Genomic DNA, 21,989 nt, shown 5'->3' on the forward strand with positions numbered 1-21,989 from the left:
TACGCTCCCAATCTTGGGGCATTTTGCGCTAGTATTGTTTGATTCGGGTTCGTCCCATTCGTTTATATCATCGATGTTTGTTAAGCATGCCATGTTAGAACTAGAGCCTTTACACTATGTTTTGTCGGTTTCCACTCCATCTGGAGAAATTATGTTAGCAAAGGAGAAGATAAAAGCATGTCAGATTGAAGTAGCGAGTCATACCCTGGATGTGACTTTAGTAGTCTTGGACATGCGGGATTTTGATGTGATTTTGGTCATGGATTGACTAGCTGCTAACCATGTCAGTATAGACTACTCTCACAAGAAGGTGATCTTTAACCTTCCCACGAGAGCCAGCTTTAAATTTAAAGGGGCAGGGACCGTGGTCCTACCCAAAGTGATTTCTGCCATGAAAGCCCATAGGTTGCTTAACCAGGGTACCTTAAGTATCTTAGCTAGTGTAGTCGACACTAGAGAGCCTGAAGTCTCCTTGACTTTGGAGCCAGTAGTACGTGACTACCCGGATGTCTTTCCAGAAGAACTTTTAGGTCTGCCGCCACATTAGAAGATAGACTTTGCTATCGAGTTGGAGCCAAGCACAACTCCTATCTCGAAAGCTCCGTACAAAATGGCCCTAGTAGAACTGAAGGAACTCAAAGTTCAGTTGCAAGAGTTGTTGGATAAGGGTTTCATACGCCCTAGTGTGTCCCCTTGGGGTACGCCGGCGTTGTTTGTGAAAAATAAAGATGGGTCATTACGGCTCTGTATTGACTACAGGGAACTAAACAAGGTGACTATCAAAAACAAGTATCCGCTTCCCAGGATTGATGACTTGTTTGGCCAGTTGCAGGGAGCTACAGTGTTTTCTAAGATTGATCTTCGGTCGGGGTATCATTAGTTGAGGATAAAGGACAGTGATATTCCCAAGACAGCTTTTCGTTCGAGGTATAGGCATTATGAGTTCATCATGATGTCATTTGGGTTGACGAACGCTCCTGCAGTATTCATGGACCTGATGAATAAGGTGTTTAAGGAATTTCTTGAAAGCTTCGTGATAGTCTTCATAGATGACATTTTGGTTTACTCCAAGACAGAGGCGGAGCACGAGGAACATTTACGAAAGGTTCTAGAGACCTTGAGGGCGCAACAGTTATATGCTAAGTTTTCCAAGTGCGAGTTCTGGTTAAAGCAGGTGTCCTTTCTAGGGCATGTGGTTTCCAAGGAAGATGTATCTGTTGATCCTGCAAAGATCGAGGAAGTCATGAGTTGGTCTTGTCCTACCACAGTTGGAGAGGTACGTAGTTTCTTGGGGTTGGTGAGTTATTATCGTCGTTTTGTGAAGGACTTTTCCTGTATAGCCACCCCTCTGACCGGTTGACCAGAAAATGAGCTTCTTTTATTTGGAGTAAGGCTTGTGAGGATAGTTTCCAAGATCTCAAGCAAAAGTTGGTTACTGCCCCAGTTCTCACCGTACCAGATGGCACGAGTGGTTTTGTTATCTACAGTGACGCCTCCAAGAGAGGATTGGGGTGCGTATTGATGCAACAAGGTAAGGTAGTTGCTTATGCCTCCCGCCAGTTAAAGAACCATGAACTGAATTATCCCACACATGATTTGAAGTTGGCAGCTGTTTTTTTTTTTTGCTTTAAAAATTTGGAAGCACTACTTGTATGGCGAGAAGATACAGATTTTCACCAACCACAAGAGTTTAAAATACTTCTTCACTCAGAAGGAGTTAAACATGAGGCAGCGTAGGTGGTTGGAGCTAGTGAAGGATTATGATTGCAAGATTTTGTACCACCCAAGAAAGGCAAATGTAGTGTCGGATGCTCTAAGTAGGAAGGTAGCCCATTCAGTAGCCCTTATCACCAGACAAAGTCGTTTATGTAAAGACCTTGAACGGGCCGAGATAGCAGTGGTGGTAGGAGAGGTATCTGAGCAGTTAGCACAGTTGTCGGTACAACCAAGTTTAAGGCAGAGGATCATTGTTGCTCAATATAGTGATACTTACTTAGTTGAAGTAGCGTAGTAGGTGAAGATAGGACAGGGTGGTGAGTTCTCCTTATCAGCAGATAATGGTCTTACTTTTCAAAGATGTTTATGTGTACCAGCAGATAGTGACCTCAAGAACGATCTGTTATGGGAAGCTCATAACTCCCCATTTTCAATACATCCTGGCAGTACCAAAATGTACCAGGACCTAAAACGTTGCTACTGGTGGAATAACATGAAAGTGGAGATAGCAGAGTTTATTAGTAAGTGCTTGGTGTGTCAGCAGGTAAAGGCCCTAAGCCAAAAGCCAGCAGGTTTGTTGCAACCTTTGAGCGTACCGAAATGGAAGTGGAAGCATGTCTCAATGGACTTCATTGTAGGTTTACCGTGAATGGCGAAGGGTTTTACAGTAATTTGGGTTATAGTGGATAAACTCACCAAGCTGGCACATTTTATTCCAGGGAAGTCTACATATTCAGTGAGTAGGTGGGCCCAGTTGTATATGAAAGAAGTGGTAAGATTGCACGGGGTACCAGTGTCCATCGTGTCTGATAGGGACCCTTGATTTACTCCAGCTTTTGGAAGATCCTTCAGACAGCATTGGGTACACGTTTGGATTTCAGTATGGCTTTTCACCCACAAACTGACAGTCAAACTGAGCGTTTGAACCAGACACTGGAGGATATGTTACGTGCTTGTGCACTAGAATTTGCAGGGAGTTGGAACTCCCACCTGCATTTGATAGAGTTTGCCTATAATAATAGTTATCAAGTAACCATTGGTATGTCTCCATTTGAGGCCCTTTATGGGAAGAGTTGTAGGTCACCCGTATATTGGGATGAGGTTGGTGAGCGAAAATTATTAGAACCTGAGTTAGTACAAACCACGAACGAGGCAATACAGAAGATTAGGGCTCGAATGTTGACGGTTCAAAGCAGGCAGAAGAGTTACGCTGACGTTAGGCATAAGGACCTGGAGTTTGAGGTAGGTGGAAAGGTGTTTCTGAAGTGGCACCTATGAAGGGAGTGTTGAGGTTTGGCAAGAGGGGTAAGTTGAACCCTCATTTCATCGGGCCATTTGAGATCTTGGAGTGGGTTGGCCCTATAGCATACCGGCTAGCCTTGCCCCCATCTCTTTCTGCAGTTCACAATGTTTTTCATATTTCCATGTTGAGGAAGTACGTAGCAGACTCATCCCATATTATAGATTATGAGCCTTTGCATTTAAATGAGAACCTAAGCTATGAAGAAGATCCCATTCGAATCCTGGCCAGGGAAGTGAAAGTTTTGTGCAACAAGAAGATAGCTTTGGTGAAGGCTCTTTGGCGGAATCACCAGTTCGAGGAAGCAACGTAGGAGTGCGAGGACGACATGAAGATGCATTATCCCGAGCTTTTTCAGGATTAGAACTTTCGAGGACGAAAGTTTCTTAAGGGGGCAGAATGTAACATCCTGATTTTATTTTGAAATTAAGTTTTTTTTTATTGTTGGCTACTTGGATAAATTATATGAGATTTATGTTTTTGGGCTAGCTAAAATATGATTTAATTATTTGGAATTAATTGAGTTTTATTTTGGCTTATATTTTGGAAGATTTGATTATCTATGGAGATAATTAAATGTGTATATTAGATTCTTTTTTTTTTTAAAAGGAAAAGGAAAAGGAAAAAATATATATATATAAGTATATATATATTTTGGGAGATAATTAAGGAATTTGTTTTTTTTTTAAGGGAAAAGGAAAGAGTTTATTTTGGTTATATATATTTATGGAAAGGGTTAAAGGAATGAAAAAAAAAAAGAAAAAGAAAAGAAAAAGAAAATTTTCTCTCTCTCCCCACGAGTGAAGTAGTCCCCCCCCCTTTCTTTTTCTCTTCTTCTTCTTTTCCTTCCAACCCTAGCCGCCAGCACCTCACCATCTACCTTCCAGCCGCCGCCGGGAGCTCCTCTCCGCCGCCAGTTTCGCCGCCAAAAGCAGTCGCCGCCACGAGCAGCGCCGTTTCCTTACCGTTCCGTCGCTGCCGCTCGCCTCGCCGACGTCAGCCCTGCCATCCAGTTTTGTTTCTGCCACCGTTCGCCCGCCACTGCCTTTTTGAGATTGGGTAAGAATTGGATTATTTTGGGCAAGGTTTGGTGTTGAGTCTTTTTAAAGTGCCTCTTGATGTTGGAAACGATTTTAGTCGTTACCCATTGTGTCGACTTTCAAGATTTGGATTTTTGGAGATTTCGAGGCGTTGCTAACAAAGAAAAGACCATTCTCTTCATCGGAGAGTTTTAGTTTGGGTAAGTTTTGTGTAAATTGGTTGGTTATTCTTTTGGATTGAGAGTAATAGTGAAAAAAGTAAGTTATTGATTTTGGATTTAATTCTTGGTCAGATTGTCTAATTAAATCAAGTTTTGGAATTTATCTTGGATCAAGCCACAATTTTCGGTTGATTCAAGTTTTCCAAAGGTTTTAAGGAATTATTTGCGTGGACTTTTGTGACCAAGTTGAGGTAAATGATACTATTACTGGTGCCTTCGTGCCAGGGGATCTAGATTAGACTTATCAAGTTACTTGATTGACTATGGAGCATGATTTTGTTTGACATTATGTTTTGCTAGTTGCATGGTAGTTACAAGTATTATGAGCATGTTAAAACTTCTATTCAATATTGATATTATGTATGTGATGCATGAATAGACCAGTAGAGCGGTTTTTTGTCTCGCCTTGACGCGTGTTATTATTATGTTTGACGGTGTGCCTACGAGCCGCTAGACATGCGTAAACTGACAGATTAACGTTCATGTTATTATCATGTTTGACGGTGTGCCTACGGGCCGCTAGACATGTGTGAGCCGATAGGTTAACATTCATGTTATTATCATGTTTAACGGTGTGCCTATGGGCCGCTAGACATGCGTGAGTCGATTGGTTCACGTTCATGTTATTATTATGTTTGACGGTGTGCCTACGGGCCGCTAGACATGTGTGGGTCGATGAGTTCACGTTCATGTTATTATCATGTTTGACGGTGTGCCTACGGGCTACTAGACGTGCGTTTTAAGGCAAGATAGTACGTCTTTTGGTTTTCTTTTCATCATAAAAAACCGATGTAACTGTATGAGCCATGGGCTATTTTTCTTTGCTCATGGATGCATAGTCTGATCCCGGTAATGGGATCACTTACTAAGTATTTTATACCCAACCTTTATCTTTATTTTTTTTCAGGTAAAGGCAAGGACACTCGGGCGACTGACAAGAGGAATCCGTGACAGTGCCAAAGGAACCAGAATTCACTTCCGCATTTGACCCTTTATATTTTCGCATGTTTTTTTTATTATTATTATTCTTTCATGGATTAACTATAAATTTATTTATTTATTTATTTATTTTATTTATTATTTTTTTTATAAATTGTTTCTTGTTAAAAAGGATGTTTGGGTTGAACGATTTAAGATTTTGAGATATGTTAGAACATGTTTTATATACTTAATGCAATTTAAGATTATGATTATTTTCTTTAATTTACTTTATTTTCTTCAATGAGAATATTTCTACATGCATGCAGTAGCGATCCCCTTTTTAGTAGTCTTAGAAAGTGAGGTTGTTACAGAAATAAGCTCCTCGGGCTTGGAATGATCTACTGACCACTACTCTAATTAGTTGGGGATTCACCAACTCGAAGGAAAATACATCATTATTTATACTTAACTCAAAAGGTTCAACTATATTGCTTCTTGTCTATGTGGATGATGTAATATTACAGGAAACAACAACCACTTGATCTCTCGATTAGTGGCTACTTTGGATAACATGTTTGCTCTCAAAGACCTAGGAAAGTTAAATTACTTCTTAGGTATCCAAGTTCAATATCTAGAGCATGGGTTTATAATGAATCGGTCGAAATATATTGATGATCTGTTACAAAGGATTGGCTTTTCAGATCTGAAATCTGCAGCCTCACCTAGCAACTTAGGCAAACATCTATCTATCAATGATGGAGTTCCTCTCACTAACCCATTTTTGTACAGAAGCACAATAGAAGCACTCCAGTACCTAACCAACACCCGTCCGAACATCACTTATATGGTGAATCATCTCAGTCAATTCTTCAAAGCTCCCACAGATGCTCACTGATAAGCAACAAAGAGGGTTCTTCGATACATTAGTGGTACCAAGAACTATGGCCTACTATTTCAACCAAGTCATTCACTTGAAGTATCAGCTTATTCAGATGCAGAATGGGTAGCAAACATTGATGATAGAAAGTCAGTAGCTGCATATAGTGTATTTATTGGTGGAAATCTTATCTCTTGGTTCTCAAAGAAACAAACAGCAGTAGCTCGATCAAGTACTGAATCAGAGTATCGAGCCCTTGCCCACACGGTTTCAGAAATTGTTTGGCTTCAACAACTATTAAGTGAAATCTAGCAGTCCCATTCAGCCAAACCAATAATCTGGTGTGACAATGTGAGTGCAGGGGCCTTAGCCAACAACCCAGTCTTTCATGCTCAGACCAAACACATTGAAATCAATGTTCACTTTGTCAGAGATCTAGTCCTCAAAGGGAAACTTGAAATCCAGTATATTCCTTCATCGGATCAGCTAGCTGACTGCCTCACAAAACCATTGACATACTCTCAATTCTTCAACTTAAGGTCCAAACTTGGGATAGTTGAACTCCCCACAAGTTTGAGGGGAGATGTTAGAGAAAATGCCACATCAGCAACCAAGGAGGAGTCAAGAAGACACATCAATTGAAGGTTGCCATGTCACTATGGAGAGTCGTGAAGAATTATTCTTTTTAGTGCTCCAAATTTCTGTTTGGATTGATGATAACAAACAAATATTCTTTCTTCATGTATTGGACCATGTGTCCTCATTTTATTAGTTGTTTAGTATATAATTTTTTAATTCTTTGAATCCATAAAGTAGGGAACAGTGTATAAATCAGGCATGCCACCCCTTTTCAATTAATGTGAATAATACGAAGAGGCAAAGTTAAAATCTCTTTGTCTATCGCTTAGTAATTTTGCTTCATCGTGTACAACGATCAACTAAACGATTGAATACATCATTCATCGTTTAGCGCTTAGGGTCCATCGTGTACAACAAAAGAGTAGACAGCAGCCTCCATCATGTAGCGCTCAAATTGTATCGTTTAGTACGACAAGGTAAACAATATCACACTTCACTATCGCTTAGTCTCCGAGGTTCCATCGTTTAGTACGACAAGGTAAATGATAAGATAAGCGATATCACACTTCACTATTGTTTAGTCTCCGAGGCTCCATCCTTTAGTACGACAAGGTAAACGATAAGGTTTGTCTTACATCGTTTAACCACGCAACTCGATCGTACACAACGAAGAGGTAAATGGTATTGTTTCCATCTCTTTATATTTTCTAACTAGTAGCACACTAGTTAAAGACGACCAATTTAGCAGGCAGACTAAGCAATAAATACAATATTATCGTAAATCAATTGAATACATGTGATAAGGCTAATACTTCTCAAGCCGCCAGTTCTATGTTGTGTATTTGTAATGTATTGTTTAGATCTCCATTTAGTTGACGGGTAGAGCTATCTGTCAGCGACATTTCAACCTTGTATGGTACCGTTAAGGACCACAAATGGGTTTATAAAATCTAACCAAATTTGCATTTCAGAATGTTGGAAATTTCTTTCCGAAATTGTTAGAATCACTTTTGCCATATCCAATCACTCTAAAACATGTCTTTTAATTATTCAAAATCAAAAAGTGCAGGGTTATTATTACTCATAAACATGCAAGGTTCAATGTCCACAAGATTGAGGTTGAACGGTACAAGCTTGTGATTTGTGTGTTGTCAACTTGTCATTTAGATATCTGAGATATTATCACAGACCAACTTTGATGCTACTAATGATCAACCGACTACGTCGAGAGTAACCGCCAAGAAAGAAAGAAAGAAAGAAAGAAAGAAAGAAAGAAAGAAGAAGAAGAAAAAAAAAAAAAAAAAAGAGGCCTACCTGGTACATTTGTTATGTATATCTGAATAAGCTTTTAACACAACTATTACTAAGCAGACATTTTAAGATGAATGGGTTTGCATGCTTTTTGCAGATGCAATCGAATAAGTTGGTTTGGGAAGGGGCTAAAGCAAATCCTATAGCGCAGGAGAGTCCAAATCATCCGATCCACCTATTTGGGTTATTTTCATAGAAGACACCGAAGGATTTTAAAACTGACAAGGAGGAGTTTGTTAGGATATCTCCCGACAAAAACACTAAAAAATAAAGAACTCATGCAGGAAAATATATAGAAATATGTTATAATCTAATATTTCAAGAGGGTTAGTCTTTTTCAAATTTTCCAAAGAAAATCCACAAAATTCTTCACTTACTCCCAAGCTATTTACTTATAAGTCCCTTCTAATAATCATATTAATCTTCTATTTCATTTTTTTCTTTTTGACAATATGTGAAATGAGGGGTTGAACCTCTAACTTCAAAGTTAATAGTATAAGTTTGATGCTGGTTGAGCTATGCTCATTTTGGTATATTAAAAATTCTACATTTTTTTATATTCGTGAATATCCAAGCCAACTTACTTGCATTTCGACTAATTTCACGTGACAACTCGTCTGGCTCTACAACATCTGGCATATTGATATTCTACTAATAATCCTATTATATCTCTAATTAGGGCTCTCATAGAATCACAAGTTTCTTGTACTGTTTAATGTCACAACAAATAATATTGTTTCACTCCGTCTCACATTTCTTCATAATTTAACAAAAACAATTGAGTTTTTTCGCTTGGACATCTTATTAAGCTCATTCACTACAAGAAATTCAGTTTTTCTGGCGAAAGCTTTTTTGGTGCTTAAAAAAGCATCAGAGAAACCCATTTTTCTTGACAATTTTTTTTATGATGGGAAATTTATGCTCTCTTGATGGTAATTTCAATAGGAAAAATAGGTTCTCCCAACAGTTGTTTTTTGGACTATCGGCATAAAAAAGGTTGGGAAAGAAATTTGTTGACCTCTCTTGACGTTAAGATTGCAATATAGGGAGATAATGTTTGTCTTGACGGTTTAGGGGAAGCCCCACGGTTTTTGAAGCGTCGGGTTAGTGTACGTGCTCTCACAAAAAAATGGTCATAGGTCTATGACGGTTTTTGAAAATTCGTCGGTAGAACTAAATGTCCTGACGTTGGGAGAGGATTTGTAAAACCCTAATTTCTTTCACTCTCTCGCCCACTCATTTCCTTTTTTCCCTCTTCTTTCACTCTCCCGCCCACCCCTCTCTTCCTTCCCCCTTTCTACAACCTTCCCCCAATCGTGACCCCTCAGCCGCCACCCATCTGCGAACCAACGCCAGCCGCCGACCCCCCAGCCACCACCATCTGCAACGCATCTTCCTTTTCCCCTTTCTGCAACTCTCCTTCCCTAATTCAGGTAATTTCTTCCTTTCCCTCGTCTTCTTTTCATTGTTGATTCGATGGACTTCTTTTTTTCTTTCTTTTTCCTTGTGGGTTCGTTTCTTTTGGGGTTTTTGAGATATTATGGCTTTCATCGTGTTGGAAAATGGGCTTTCCTTCATGGACGCCTTGTAGGGATTTTCTCCATTTTTCGACATTTTGTAGCTTGGTTAAAACCCACTTTAACCCTTAGTTTTATCTTGGAATATTATTTAGTATTGTATTGCGCTTGCCGCTTTATGATATTCTCAAATCCCATGTATTTTTTTAGCTTTGTAAGTTGAGTAAACCATCACGGTACTGGGAGATCTTGGTGCTCTACTTGTAAAGCTCATGAAGAATAATTTCTTTTTGTCTTTAGGGCAAGTGGACTTTTATTTAAGTTTCAATTGTGCTAGTCTTTGTTTTAAGGATTTGAATGTTTATCTTTTGTTGTTGTTTTTTAATTTTTATTTTAGAGACTTTATTTTAGTTGTTTATTTTAGAAATTTGGATGAGTTTAAGTGTTATTATTGTGAAATTGAAGTAATTTATTTACTAAGTTAAAGTCATTTTTTATAAATTTGTTTGTAGTTGGTGAGTAAGTGAAATACTAAATTGAAATTAGTTAAAGTTTTTATGTTATTACTTTTAAGTTGAAGTTGTCTTTGTTTTAAGGATTTGAATGTTTATCTTTTGTTGTTTTTTAATTTTTGTTTTAGAGACTTTAGTTTAATTGTTTGATTTAGAAATATGGATGAGTTTAAGTGTTATTATTGAGAAATTGAAGTGATTTGTTTATTTTACATATTTATTTGTATCTTCAATTGGCACTAATTATGTTACGATATCTATCTTTTTAAGATAGACCTTTCTCATATATAACAAAAATCTACCAAAATTTATCGGTAAAGTAACTTTCTTTCTCTGATCCTTCCTTTATATAATTATGTTTGGGGGTCTACCAAGATAAATCCATATTTATGTTTAAGTTTTGTATTAATGTTGTTATTGTTATAGGGGTAAATCCATAATGCATAATTTGTATTTACTTGACGACTTCCGTGAGTTTCTTTTCGTCGGACAGAAAACTCAAATTCTTTTCAAATTTTTGTGAAAAACCTTTTTTTTTTTCAAAATAGGAAACTGATTTCCTTTTACTTTCGTGGTTACCATGATGCAATAACTAATTTAAATTTGTACTTTTTAGGTATGTCAGAGTTTATGTTCAAACAAAAAAGTAGAAAAGAATCCAGATATATTTTGTGGATATTATGTAATTGTAGATTTGTCTTTTTAAGTATTTTAGGATTTATATTTTATAAATATTATGTAATGTAATTAATTTTGTGAAACTAAATTGTATATTAGGTAAGAAAACTACTTAAACGATTTTCATTTATTTACTGAAATTTGTAAGATTAGTTTCAATTATTACTTAAAAAAATATTAACAGGTTTGGAATATTCCCCTTGCACCAGTCTTCATCTCACCCTGAGAACGAGAGGAGAAAGAGGTAAATGGGCATTGGCTTAGAAGAAGTGAATATGTGAAATCTAAACTTACCGATCTCTTTCTGCCACCAAAATTACCACAGTGAGAGCCCAACTGAGAACTAAGAGTGCTACCATATTTATTGTGACTAGTCAAGAAATAGGTGTACATGCACCTGAAATCGTGTTGTTTTTTTCTTATAAAAAAGAAATAAAATCGTGTAGTTTAATTTAAAATCTTTAAATATAGTGATTTTTAGCAGGTAATAAATATAATATTATATTATTTTTTTAATTACTATACTTTTGAAATTTAAAGGACACCTTGATAAAAAAAATGTCAGAAATAGCACGTTTAAGTTTTTAAAAATTAATACGCTTTTTGAGAACTCATAAAAATAGTTTTTTCTCGATTTGTGATATCTATCATTGAGATTTAGTAAAAGATCAATGTTAATTATGCTAGAAACTCAGTGTTATAGAAATTCGTACGGTGATATATAGAAACTCAGTGTTAATCTTACCATATATCAAATTTCGATATTAATTATGGTAGGAATTTCATCGAGAAAACTCAAATATATAAAATCTCGGTGTTATTTTGCTCGGCATTAACATTGAGATCTACGTAATTTTTTCAAATTATATGTAATCTCTCTAAATCTTATACTAACTCTTTTTTCTGGTTGAATTTCCTTTAGCAATATTTCCCAAATATTATACAAAATCTTGCAAATCTTGCTTCGAATTTATACTTACATGAATTTTTATATTGATTTCTTAATTATCTAAATAATTTACCAATTATCTTTTCAAATTTCTCCAAATTGTGTAATATTTGGTAGTGTAATTTTTTAATTTTAGAATAATTTGTGAAGATTACATAACATTTCAACTATATAAAATCTTGCAAATCTTGCTTCCAATTTATATTTACATAAATTTCTATATTGATTTCTTAATTGTCTAAATAATTTACCAATTATCTTTTCAAATTTTTCCAAATTGTGTAATATTCGGTAATGTAATTTTTTAATTTTGAAAAATTTTGTGAAGATTACATAACATTTCGACTTTTTTAACCCAAATCCCAGTGTGTAATATGAAGCAAGTCCCAAAATAATCGATAAGTTAGAGAAAAAAAATTTAACTACATCTCGGAGTTGATCTCGTGGATGGAGAAAAATTATTTGAATAGATATTAAAAAAGCATGTTGGTTTTGTAAGGTTAAAACTTAAATGTGTTATTTCTGATAATTTCTCCATCTTGACAAATTAGAATGTATATGATAAACATTTAGGCTCCATTTGATAATCATTTCTTTTTTCTTTTTTTTTTTGGGAAATTAACCTTATTCCCTCCTATTTCTTACCATGATTTGCATCTTTTTTTCAAATATAATGATTGAATTCTAAGCCAATTTTTAAAAGTTACTTTTTTAGTTTTAAATTATTTGCTTGATTTTTTAAATCATTGGTAAAAAGATAGATAATTAAAGACAACATTTGGATGTAGAATTATTGTCTATAAACTTAATTTTCAAAAATAAAAACAAAAAACGACATAGTCACAAAATAAGACCTTAATCTTTGACTTTTTTTTTTTTACCGTAGTCATTAAAATATATATAATATAATTGAAATAATTTTTTTTTAACTAAAATTGATTTTTAAAAAAGTGACATTTGATAGACTAAAATTGGAAAGATGTGATAAATTTTTGGAAAAGATAAAATATTTTATTGAAAAATTCATAAATCAACCATAACTAATTAAATGAGTTAATATAAATTTGACAAAAGCATCTTTTCTATGAGTATGTAAGGGTTGTTTTTAAATATAGAAAAATGAACTAAAATATTTATAAAATATAGTAAAATCTTAGAACTATAAATGATAAATGTTATAGAAATTGATAGACTCCTATCATTGTCGGTAAGTGATATTATCTATCATATCATCTATCATTGATAATTCTAAAATTTTGTTATATCTTATAAATATTTTTAACAGTTTAACCATTTGAAATAATTTCCCATTATGTAACTTAATTTTTACAACTATATAAGCTTAGAGTTTATTTGTCTTATTAAGACTCCGTTTAGGGTTGCATGTGATTATAGAAAAATCTTAATTGTCACCTTAATTGGTAAAATAAATTATTTATTAATCTAACAAAATCACTAAGTTAATATAATCTAGATATTAGATTTATCTTCTCTAAAAATTTGCTAACATCTTATTGCTAACATCTTAACCATTTAACTAAATATATTATAATAATATCCTTTTATATTAATGTATTTTGTTATATATATTTCTAAATGTTAATTAATTCATTTTTATAAGAATTATTTTCTAATCATTTTGCCCAAAAAGATATTTTTTAAAAATTTTATCAAATTATTTAGATTAAATAAAATTAGTTAAAATTTAAATCAGAGATATTTTAAAATAAATTATAAATTAATTATAATGATTCATATACTAAATTACATCAATCTAATATTAATTTACCAAATATCATAGTTAGTTATTTTAATTTAAACTAAAATTTACCAAACATTATCCTACTTCTTCGACTCATTCTTCTAAATGTACAACTACCAGCAATTATTTAAAAAGCTACGATAATCTTAAACGGAGCCAAAGATTGCAAATGCACAACCAATGTATTTTAGGTTGGTATATATAAAATTTGCCCCCCTTTTTCTATTTTAATGATGTATATATCATCTATAGGACAAAATATATGAATGAAATAATGTGAATATATTATATATAAGATTTTTTCCTCAAGACAATTAAAGGAATGTATATATCTCAGTTGACCTTTATAAAAGCTTCAACAAACCATCCAAGAGTAAAATATAATTATTAAATGTGAGGATAATTGAAGTAGTTACGAATATTCAAATCTTTATTTTCGTAAGAAGATTTTATGCTATAATTTATAGGAGAATTGCAATGTGTATCAAAATAAATATAGGATTTAGCAACCATGTCTTCCATTTTTTTAATTTGGCAAATATGGTAAAATATCTTGAAAATTGAAACCACATTGCACTTCTCCTTATTCCAAAATTACCCCTCAATTAAAATTAGGATCTATTATTGTCATATCTCACACATTTCTCTCAACTTTCTGTTGTCTATGTTGGAAATGTCCTAAAACTTGTCGTTCGTGTTAAACGTTATATTTATCAATAATAATAAATTGTTGATTATGAAAATCCAATAAACATGTCCATGACTATTGTCTGAATACTATAACTTTGTAACTTTATGTAGTGACATAAACAGGATCAAGTTAATAGCATATACCCTAAATGGTCTAATAGGTATATGGATGAAATTGGGTATCTCATCCTGGTAACACTATTGGATATGGCCCATTTGTAGTTATTACAAGAAGTTGTAAAATATTACAAACGATGTGATCTATAGATCGTTCATGTTGAGACATGTGAGTGGAGGTATCTTATGTAATGAGTTTGCATATAGACTGGACCACGAAGATAGTCACTTTTCTTTATTATTTTTTGCTAAAAGTAGATTTAGATGCATATTTAATAGAGTTTGTTTAAAATGTTTCAGCAATGTCGAACTCAATCATACAATTACTTGCTTCTGATAAATTTAATGGAGAGGGTTATTCGAACTGAAAATCATACATCAATACGATATTAATGGTAGACGATCTAAGGTTTGTGTTGATGGAGGAGTGTCCTCTAGTTCACAGTTCAACAGCCACCCAAAATGTTCGGGACGTCTATGATAGGTGGGTGAGGGCGAACGAGAAAGCCTGGACCTATATCTTAGCGAGTATATCTAATGTACTCAACAAGAAGCATGAGGTCATGCCCACCTCCCGTGAGATAATGGCATCATTACAGGAGATGTTCAGGCAACCGTCATCTTCTGTTATATATGAAGCCATCAAGTATGTCTATGTTACGCGCATGAAAGATGGAACCAACATAAGAGAACACGTTCTCGATATGATGGTTCATTTTAATGTTACAGAGGCTCACGGGGCAATGATAGATGAGACGAGTCAAGTGAGCATGATACTGGAATCTCTCCCAAAAAGTTATCTGTCGTTCAGAACAAACATTGTTATGAACAAAATCACTTATAATTTGTCAACGCTGTTGAATGAGTTACAGACTTATCAATCAATGATGAAATTAAAGGAAAAAAAAATAAATGTTATTTTGAAACCAAAGAAGTTTTATAAAGGGTCTATGTCAGGAACGAAACCCACTATTGATAAGAAATCTGGTCCTTCTTCTAAGGATAAAACCGTACAAATGAAGAAGAAAGGAAAAGGGAAAAAGAAAGCCACTGCAAAGAAAAACAAAAACAAAACTCTCAATGGAAAATGTTTCCATTGCAGAGAAGTTGGGCACTGAAAACGAAACTACCCAAAGTATTTGGCTAAGAAGAAAGCAGAAAAGGCAAAGCGAGGTAAATTCGATTTACTAGTTGTTGAAACATGTATAGTGGAAAATTTTTACCTTACCTGGATATTGGATTCAAGTGCCGCTAATCATATTTTCACTTTTCTACAAGAAACTAGTTCCTGGAGAAGACTTTCTGAACTTGAGATGATTTTCAAGGTGGAAACAGGTGAAGTCATTTTAGCTGAAGCAGTGGGAGATGTAAAGTTATTTTTTGGAGATTATTTTATCTTACTTAAGAATGGATTCTATGTACCTAAGATGAAAAGAAATCTGATCTCCATTTTCTGTCTGCTAGAAAATATGTACAGTAAATCTTTTGAATGTAATGAAGTGTTTGTTTGTTCAAGAGGTGTTTGTATTTATTCTGCAAGACTTAAAAATAACTTGTACATATTAAAACAAACTGAAGCGAGAGCCATTTTAAACATAGAGATGTTTAAAACGGCTGAGACTCATAATAAGAAGCGGAAAATTTCTTCTAACACTTATCTTTGGCACCTCAGACTTGGTCACATTAATCTCAACAGGATTGAAAGATGGGTAAAAAAAGTCATCTAAATCAGTTTGAAGACAGTTCTCTACCTCTATGTGAATCATGTCTTGAGGGAAAAATGACTAAGAGATCTTTTGTTTGACAAAGCCCTTCGTGCCAAAGAGCCTCTCGAACTTATATATTCAAACCTATGTAGTCTGATGAATGTTAAAGCTCGAGGACTCATCGGTTTTATTGATGATTACTCTAGATATGACTATATTTACTTAATCAGTCATAAGTCTGAAACTCTTGAAAAGTTCAAAAAATTTAAGGCTGAGACTGAAAATTTGTTAAGTAAAAGAATTAAAACACTTCGATATGATCGAGGTGGTGAGTATATGGATTTGCAATTCCAAAACTATCTAGTAGATCATGGAATTCAATCACAACTCACAGCACTTAGAACACCACAACAAAACCGTGTTGTAGAAAGGAGAAATCGAACCTTGTTGGACATGGTTCGGTCTATGATGAGTTATGCTTAGTTACCTCAATCCTTTTGGGGGTATGCAGTATAGACTGTAGTATTTACTCTTAATGTTATTCCATCAAAAAGTGTTTCAGAAACACCATATGAATTGTGCAAAGGACACAAAACGAGTTTACGTCATTTTCGTATATGGGGTTGTCCAGCACACATGTTAGTACATAATCCTAAGAAATTGAAAACGCGTTCAAAATTATGCCTATTTGTAGGATACCCCAAAGAAACAAAAGAAGGATTGTTTTATGATCCCCAAGAAGATAAAGTATTTGTATCGACAAATGCTACATTCTTGGAAGAGGATCATATTAAAAATCATCTACCTCGCAGTAAACTAATATTGCAAGAACTGATTAAAGATACTATAGAAAAGTCAACAAGAGTTGTTGATCAAGCTGGTCCATCAACAACTGTTGTTGTTTCATCACGTCCATCCCAAGAGTTGAGGATGCCTCGACGTAGTGGGAGAGTTATTCAACAACCTGAACAGTTTAACAAAAACTCAAAATATCATACAAGATGATAGTTTAGAGGATCCATTAACCTTTAAGAAGGCAATGAAAGATGTTGACAGGGAACAATGGATAAAAGGCATGGACGATGAAATGGAGCCTATGTACTTCAACTTTGTCTAGGAACTTATAGATCAACCACATGGGGTTACATCTATAGGTTGCAAATGGATCTACAAGAGGAAACGAGACCAAACTGGCAAGGTACAAACCTATAAAGCCAGACTCGTAGCAAAAAGTTTTGCCCAAAGAGAAGGAGTTGATTATGAAGAAACTTTTTCTCCTGTTGCCATGATAAAATCAATAAGAATACTTCTTTCCATTGCCACATATTATGACTATGAGATATGGCAAATGGATGTCAAGACAGCTTTTTTGAATGGCTATCTTGATGACAGTATTTTTATGTCTCAACCAGAAGGATCGAAAAAGGATAGGAACAAAAAGTCTGTAAGCTTAAACGATCCATTTATGAATTTAAACAAGTGTCCATATCCTGGAATATAAGGTTTGACACTGCGATCAAATCTTATGGCTTTGAACAGAATGTTGACGAGCCTTGTGTGTACAAGAAGATAGTCAACAAGACTATAGCATTCTTAGTTCTTTATGTTGATGATATCTTGCTCATTGGGAATGAGACAAGTTTTCTTGCTGAAGTAAAGAGATAGTTAGCAACACAATTTCAAATGAAAGATTTGGGTAATGCTCAGTATATTCTAGGAATACAGATCTTTTGAAACCGAAAGAATAGAACATTGGCACTATCTCAAGCATCTTATATTGACAAGATGTTGTCAAGGTATTGTTAGAGTTAAACAACATGCAGAGGAAATATCAAGGTTCCATAAGCATTCTAATTCACTAATTTTGACAAAAAAACAAAACATGTTGTTCATAAAAATGGGTTTTAAGAACATATCTTTGAAGAACTCTTCAAGAAAATGTATGTTTAGCTGTTGTCTTCACTTAATGTCAACATGAACCACCTCAAAGCCTTCTCTACTATGCTCTTGGAGCTTTAGGCAGAGTTGTGGGACTCAAGAACAACTTGTAGATGTCGAGAAACAAGGGAAACTCACAGCAACATGTTGCAGAAGACAACTTCTTCTTCACCACGATTTTTTTCTCAAATTTCTGTATTCATCTTCTTCTCCAACAACTCCAATATTCTTTATATATCAAGATGAACATGCAAAGAGATGGAGTGCATGGCTTGCAGCTCATGCCTGGAGAATCAAGGTAGAGAAGATTATGGTTTGTGTGTGAGCATAAAAATGATGATAATGGAAAAAAACCTTTTTTTCCATTATGTGCAACCCATGCAACCCGATTTTTCCATTTTTCTTTTTTTAAAAAAAATGACTTTTAAATCATTTTAATTTAAAAATGGATTTTCTTAAATTAATTTAATATCAAATATTAAATTAATTTCATAAATTAATTTGATATCAAATATTAAATTAATTTTTGCACAATAATCATCTTTATATATTTAAATCATATTTAAATATTTATTCTCTTGTTTCGTTTAATTTGAACATTTCAAATTAATTTCTCAAGCTACCCTAAAGCGTACCCATTTACGAGCTAGTAGGGGGACCTCACGAACCTACAGATCATGGGCTTCAACGATCCGAGATTAATCAGCTAAACTCATTAGATCAATCTAACCCTCATTCGTTAACTAATGGGTGATTCCACTAAAGCCCATAGCTGAACTCCCCTCACTGTAGATATATTATGTCCACTCGATATAACCATGATTAGTAAGTTAACCCTTCACAGGTTGCTCGTAATAACGGTTGGGTCGAATCTCTATTTTACCCCCGAAATTACCTCTTGTTTCTTAAGTTCTACTGATCCCCTAATGAACAATTGATTTATGATCCAATCAACAAATCTAATCCCTCTCAGGCCAATGAAAGGGTGAGCCTCTTGTTCAAGACCCAGAATCGGCACTTGAAGGGAACAATCTTTCTACGAAGAGTGAATTCCCTCTTGCACCCTATGTTCCCAGCTATTCATCCGGTCTTATCCTCAAAATAGTAAGCTTATTGAGCAGAGACAATTAGTCTACTCTCACCGTTTGCATATCAAAGGAAAATCCCGAACAAACAGGAATTCATATTAGCTCAGGATTAAGGTTAAGTTACCTAGGTCATCGCTTTGAAATCGTCAGTCTTAAATAGTAAACAGCGTTATAAAGTAAGGTGACAGGTTTCATAGTCCAATCTTACACAAAACTCATTTGCACAGGACACCCCCACTTCTCATGTCTCAACATGCACGAATTAGGATCAATTCGTATGTAGCACTTTACAACACTTTGTAACAACTACAGAGTAGGCTGTATCCAATAGTGTTACCAGAATAAGGTACCCAGCCTTATTCATATACTATAGATCATTTTGACTATTTACTTGAACCTAATCTACTTGTATGTCTCCACATAAAGTTCAAGTACTCATATAATAGTCAAGAGACTTAGGTTTATTGGATTTCTAAAAAAACAATATATTCAACAACAACTTTATTGAATTCTCAAAATAAGTTCTAATGTTTACAAACTACGAGTTTTAGGACATAAAATCCCAACAGGTATAATATGCAAAATTCCAAGAAAGGTATGTTACCTTTTAGACATGGAATTCATTTTTTGAAGGAACAGTATCCTAAGACACCTCAAAATGTTGAGGAGATGAATCAAATTCCATATGCATCTGCAGTTGGGAGTTTGATGTACGTTATGTTGTGTACATGCCCTGACATATGCTTTGCAGTTGGAATCGTCAGCAAGTTCCAATCCAATCCTGGACACAGTCATTAGACTGTTGTCAAAAACATCTTCAAGTATCTAAGGAGAACGGGGGATTATATGCTTGTGTATGAACCTAAGAATTTGATCCTTACAGAATACACTGATTCTTATTTTCAGACTGACATAGATTCTAGGAATCTACTTCAGGATCAGTTTTCACTCTTAATGGATGAGCTATAGTTTGGAAAAGCATTAAGCAAAGTTGTATCGTTGACTCCACAATGGAAGCGGAATATGTGGCTGCGTGTGAAGCTGCTAAAGAAGCAGTATGGCTACGCAAATTCTTGGCTGATTTGGAAGTAGTTCCAGATATGCACCTGTCTATCACACTGTATTGTGACAATAGTGGTGTTGTTGCCAACTCAAAAGAACCAAGGAGTCAAAAAACACATTGAAAGAAAGTATCGTCTCATCCGAGAGATAGTATATAGAGGAGATGTGATCGTCACAAAGGTAGCCTCTGAAGACAACCTTGCTGATTCATTCACAAAGGCCCTCTTGGCTAAAGTGTTTGAGGATTACCTAGTTGGACTAGGACTCCAAGTAGTGTAATCTAGGGCAAGTGGAAGAATATCTATGATATTAGAGATGCCCTAGTTTATTGTATTTTCCCTTTATGTTTCTCAACATTATATTGTATATGTTTGTTCTCATTGGAGTTTTAGTCCAAGTGAGAGATTGTTGGGAATGTCCTAGAACTCGCAGTTCGTGTTAAACATTCTATTTATCAATAATAATAAATTGTTGATTTTTTATTCCATTATGAAAATCCAAGAAACATATCCATGGCTATAGTCTGAATACTGTAACTTTGTAACTTTATGTAGTGACATAAACAGGATCAAGTTAACAGTATATAGCCTAAATGGTCTAATAAGTATATGGATGAAATTGGGTATCTCATCCTGGTAACACTATTGGATGCGTCCCATTTTGTAGTTGTTACAAGAAGTTGTAAAGTGTTACAAACGAAGTGATCTACAGATCATTCATGTTGAGACATGTGAGTGGGGGCATCCTATGCAATGAGTTTGTATATAGACTGGATCATGAAAATAGTCACTTTTCTTTATAACGACCGTTTACTGTTAAAACTGACTATTTTATTTATTAAATAATCTAGGTCAACTTGATCTTAATCTTGAGCTAGCTATGAACTCTTGTTTGTTCGGGATTATTCTTTGATTTGCAAACGGTGAGAGTAGTCCAATGCTATGAGAGTAGTCCAACAGCATTGCTCAATAAGCCTCCCATTCTGGAGATAAGACCAGATGAATAGCTGGGGACATAGCCTTGCAAGATGGAATTCAGTCTTACCCGATTTAGGGTTAGCAGATAGGGTGTTCTCTTAAGTACTGATTCTAAGTCTTGAACAATCGAGGTCCCACCTTCTCATGATAGAGAAAGAACTTGATTCATAGTTATTATGAATCAGAATTGTTTATTAGAGGGTCAGTGGGAATGTATTCACAGGGGTAAAACGGTTTTTTTGACCCAGCTGTGATTACGAACAATCGATTGACCTACTGATTATGGTTATATAAAGTGGACATAATATATCTACAGTGAGGGGAGTTCAACTATGGGCTATAGTGGACTAACCCATTAGTTAACGAATGGGGGTTAGATTGATCTAATGAGTTTAGTCGATTAATCTCAGATCGTTGGAGCCCATGATCGATAAGTCCGCGAGGTTCTCCTACTAACTCGTAAATGGATAAGCTTTAGAGCAGCTTGAGAAGTTAATTTGAAATGTTCAAATTAAAATTAAATAGAATAGGAGAATTTATATTTAAATATGATTTAAATATATGAAGATGGATTTGTGCAAAAATTAATTTAATATTTGATTTTAAATTAATTAGAATTATTTAAATAACTATTTAAATAATTATTTATTAATTTTATTAGAAAATTAATATTTTTTTCAGTTTTAAAATCAAAATTAAATTTTGAAATCGGTTTTGATATTAGAAAAATTGGAAAGTTGAAATACATGCACAAAATGGAAAATCAATTATTTCCATTACCACCTTCTACATACTCACACAAAACCCATTTCCTCATCTTCATTTACTCCAAGCATGAGCTACAACTCATGAAGCATTCTTCTTTGCATGTTCACCTACAATAAATAAAGAAGATTTGAGTGAATTTGAGGCATGCATTCTATTGAAATTTTAGAGAAAATTTCGGTTGGAAGAAAGGTTCTTCAAGTAGTGTTTTGTTGTGAGCTTCTCCTTGTGTTTTCATTACTTCAAGTTGTTCTTGAGTCCCA

At 34.6% G+C, this 21,989-nt stretch overlaps 1 long non-coding RNA gene across 1 annotated transcript; it reads left to right on the forward strand.

Moving 5' to 3' along the window:
• The first annotated feature begins 9,040 nt into the window (after nucleotides 1-9,040).
• Nucleotides 9,041-11,185, forward strand: LOC150034740 (uncharacterized). Its single transcript, XR_016531360.1, has 2 exons — nucleotides 9,041-9,398; nucleotides 10,857-11,185. It is a non-coding gene; the product is annotated as an uncharacterized LOC150034740 (long non-coding RNA).
• The last annotated feature ends 10,804 nt before the right edge of the window (nucleotides 11,186-21,989 follow it).

Source organism: Benincasa hispida, chromosome 8 (assembly GCF_027475165.1).
Source record: "Benincasa hispida cultivar pf3 chromosome 8, pf3_genome.v1.1, whole genome shotgun sequence".
Lineage (NCBI taxonomy): Eukaryota > Viridiplantae > Streptophyta > Magnoliopsida > Cucurbitales > Cucurbitaceae > Benincasa > Benincasa hispida.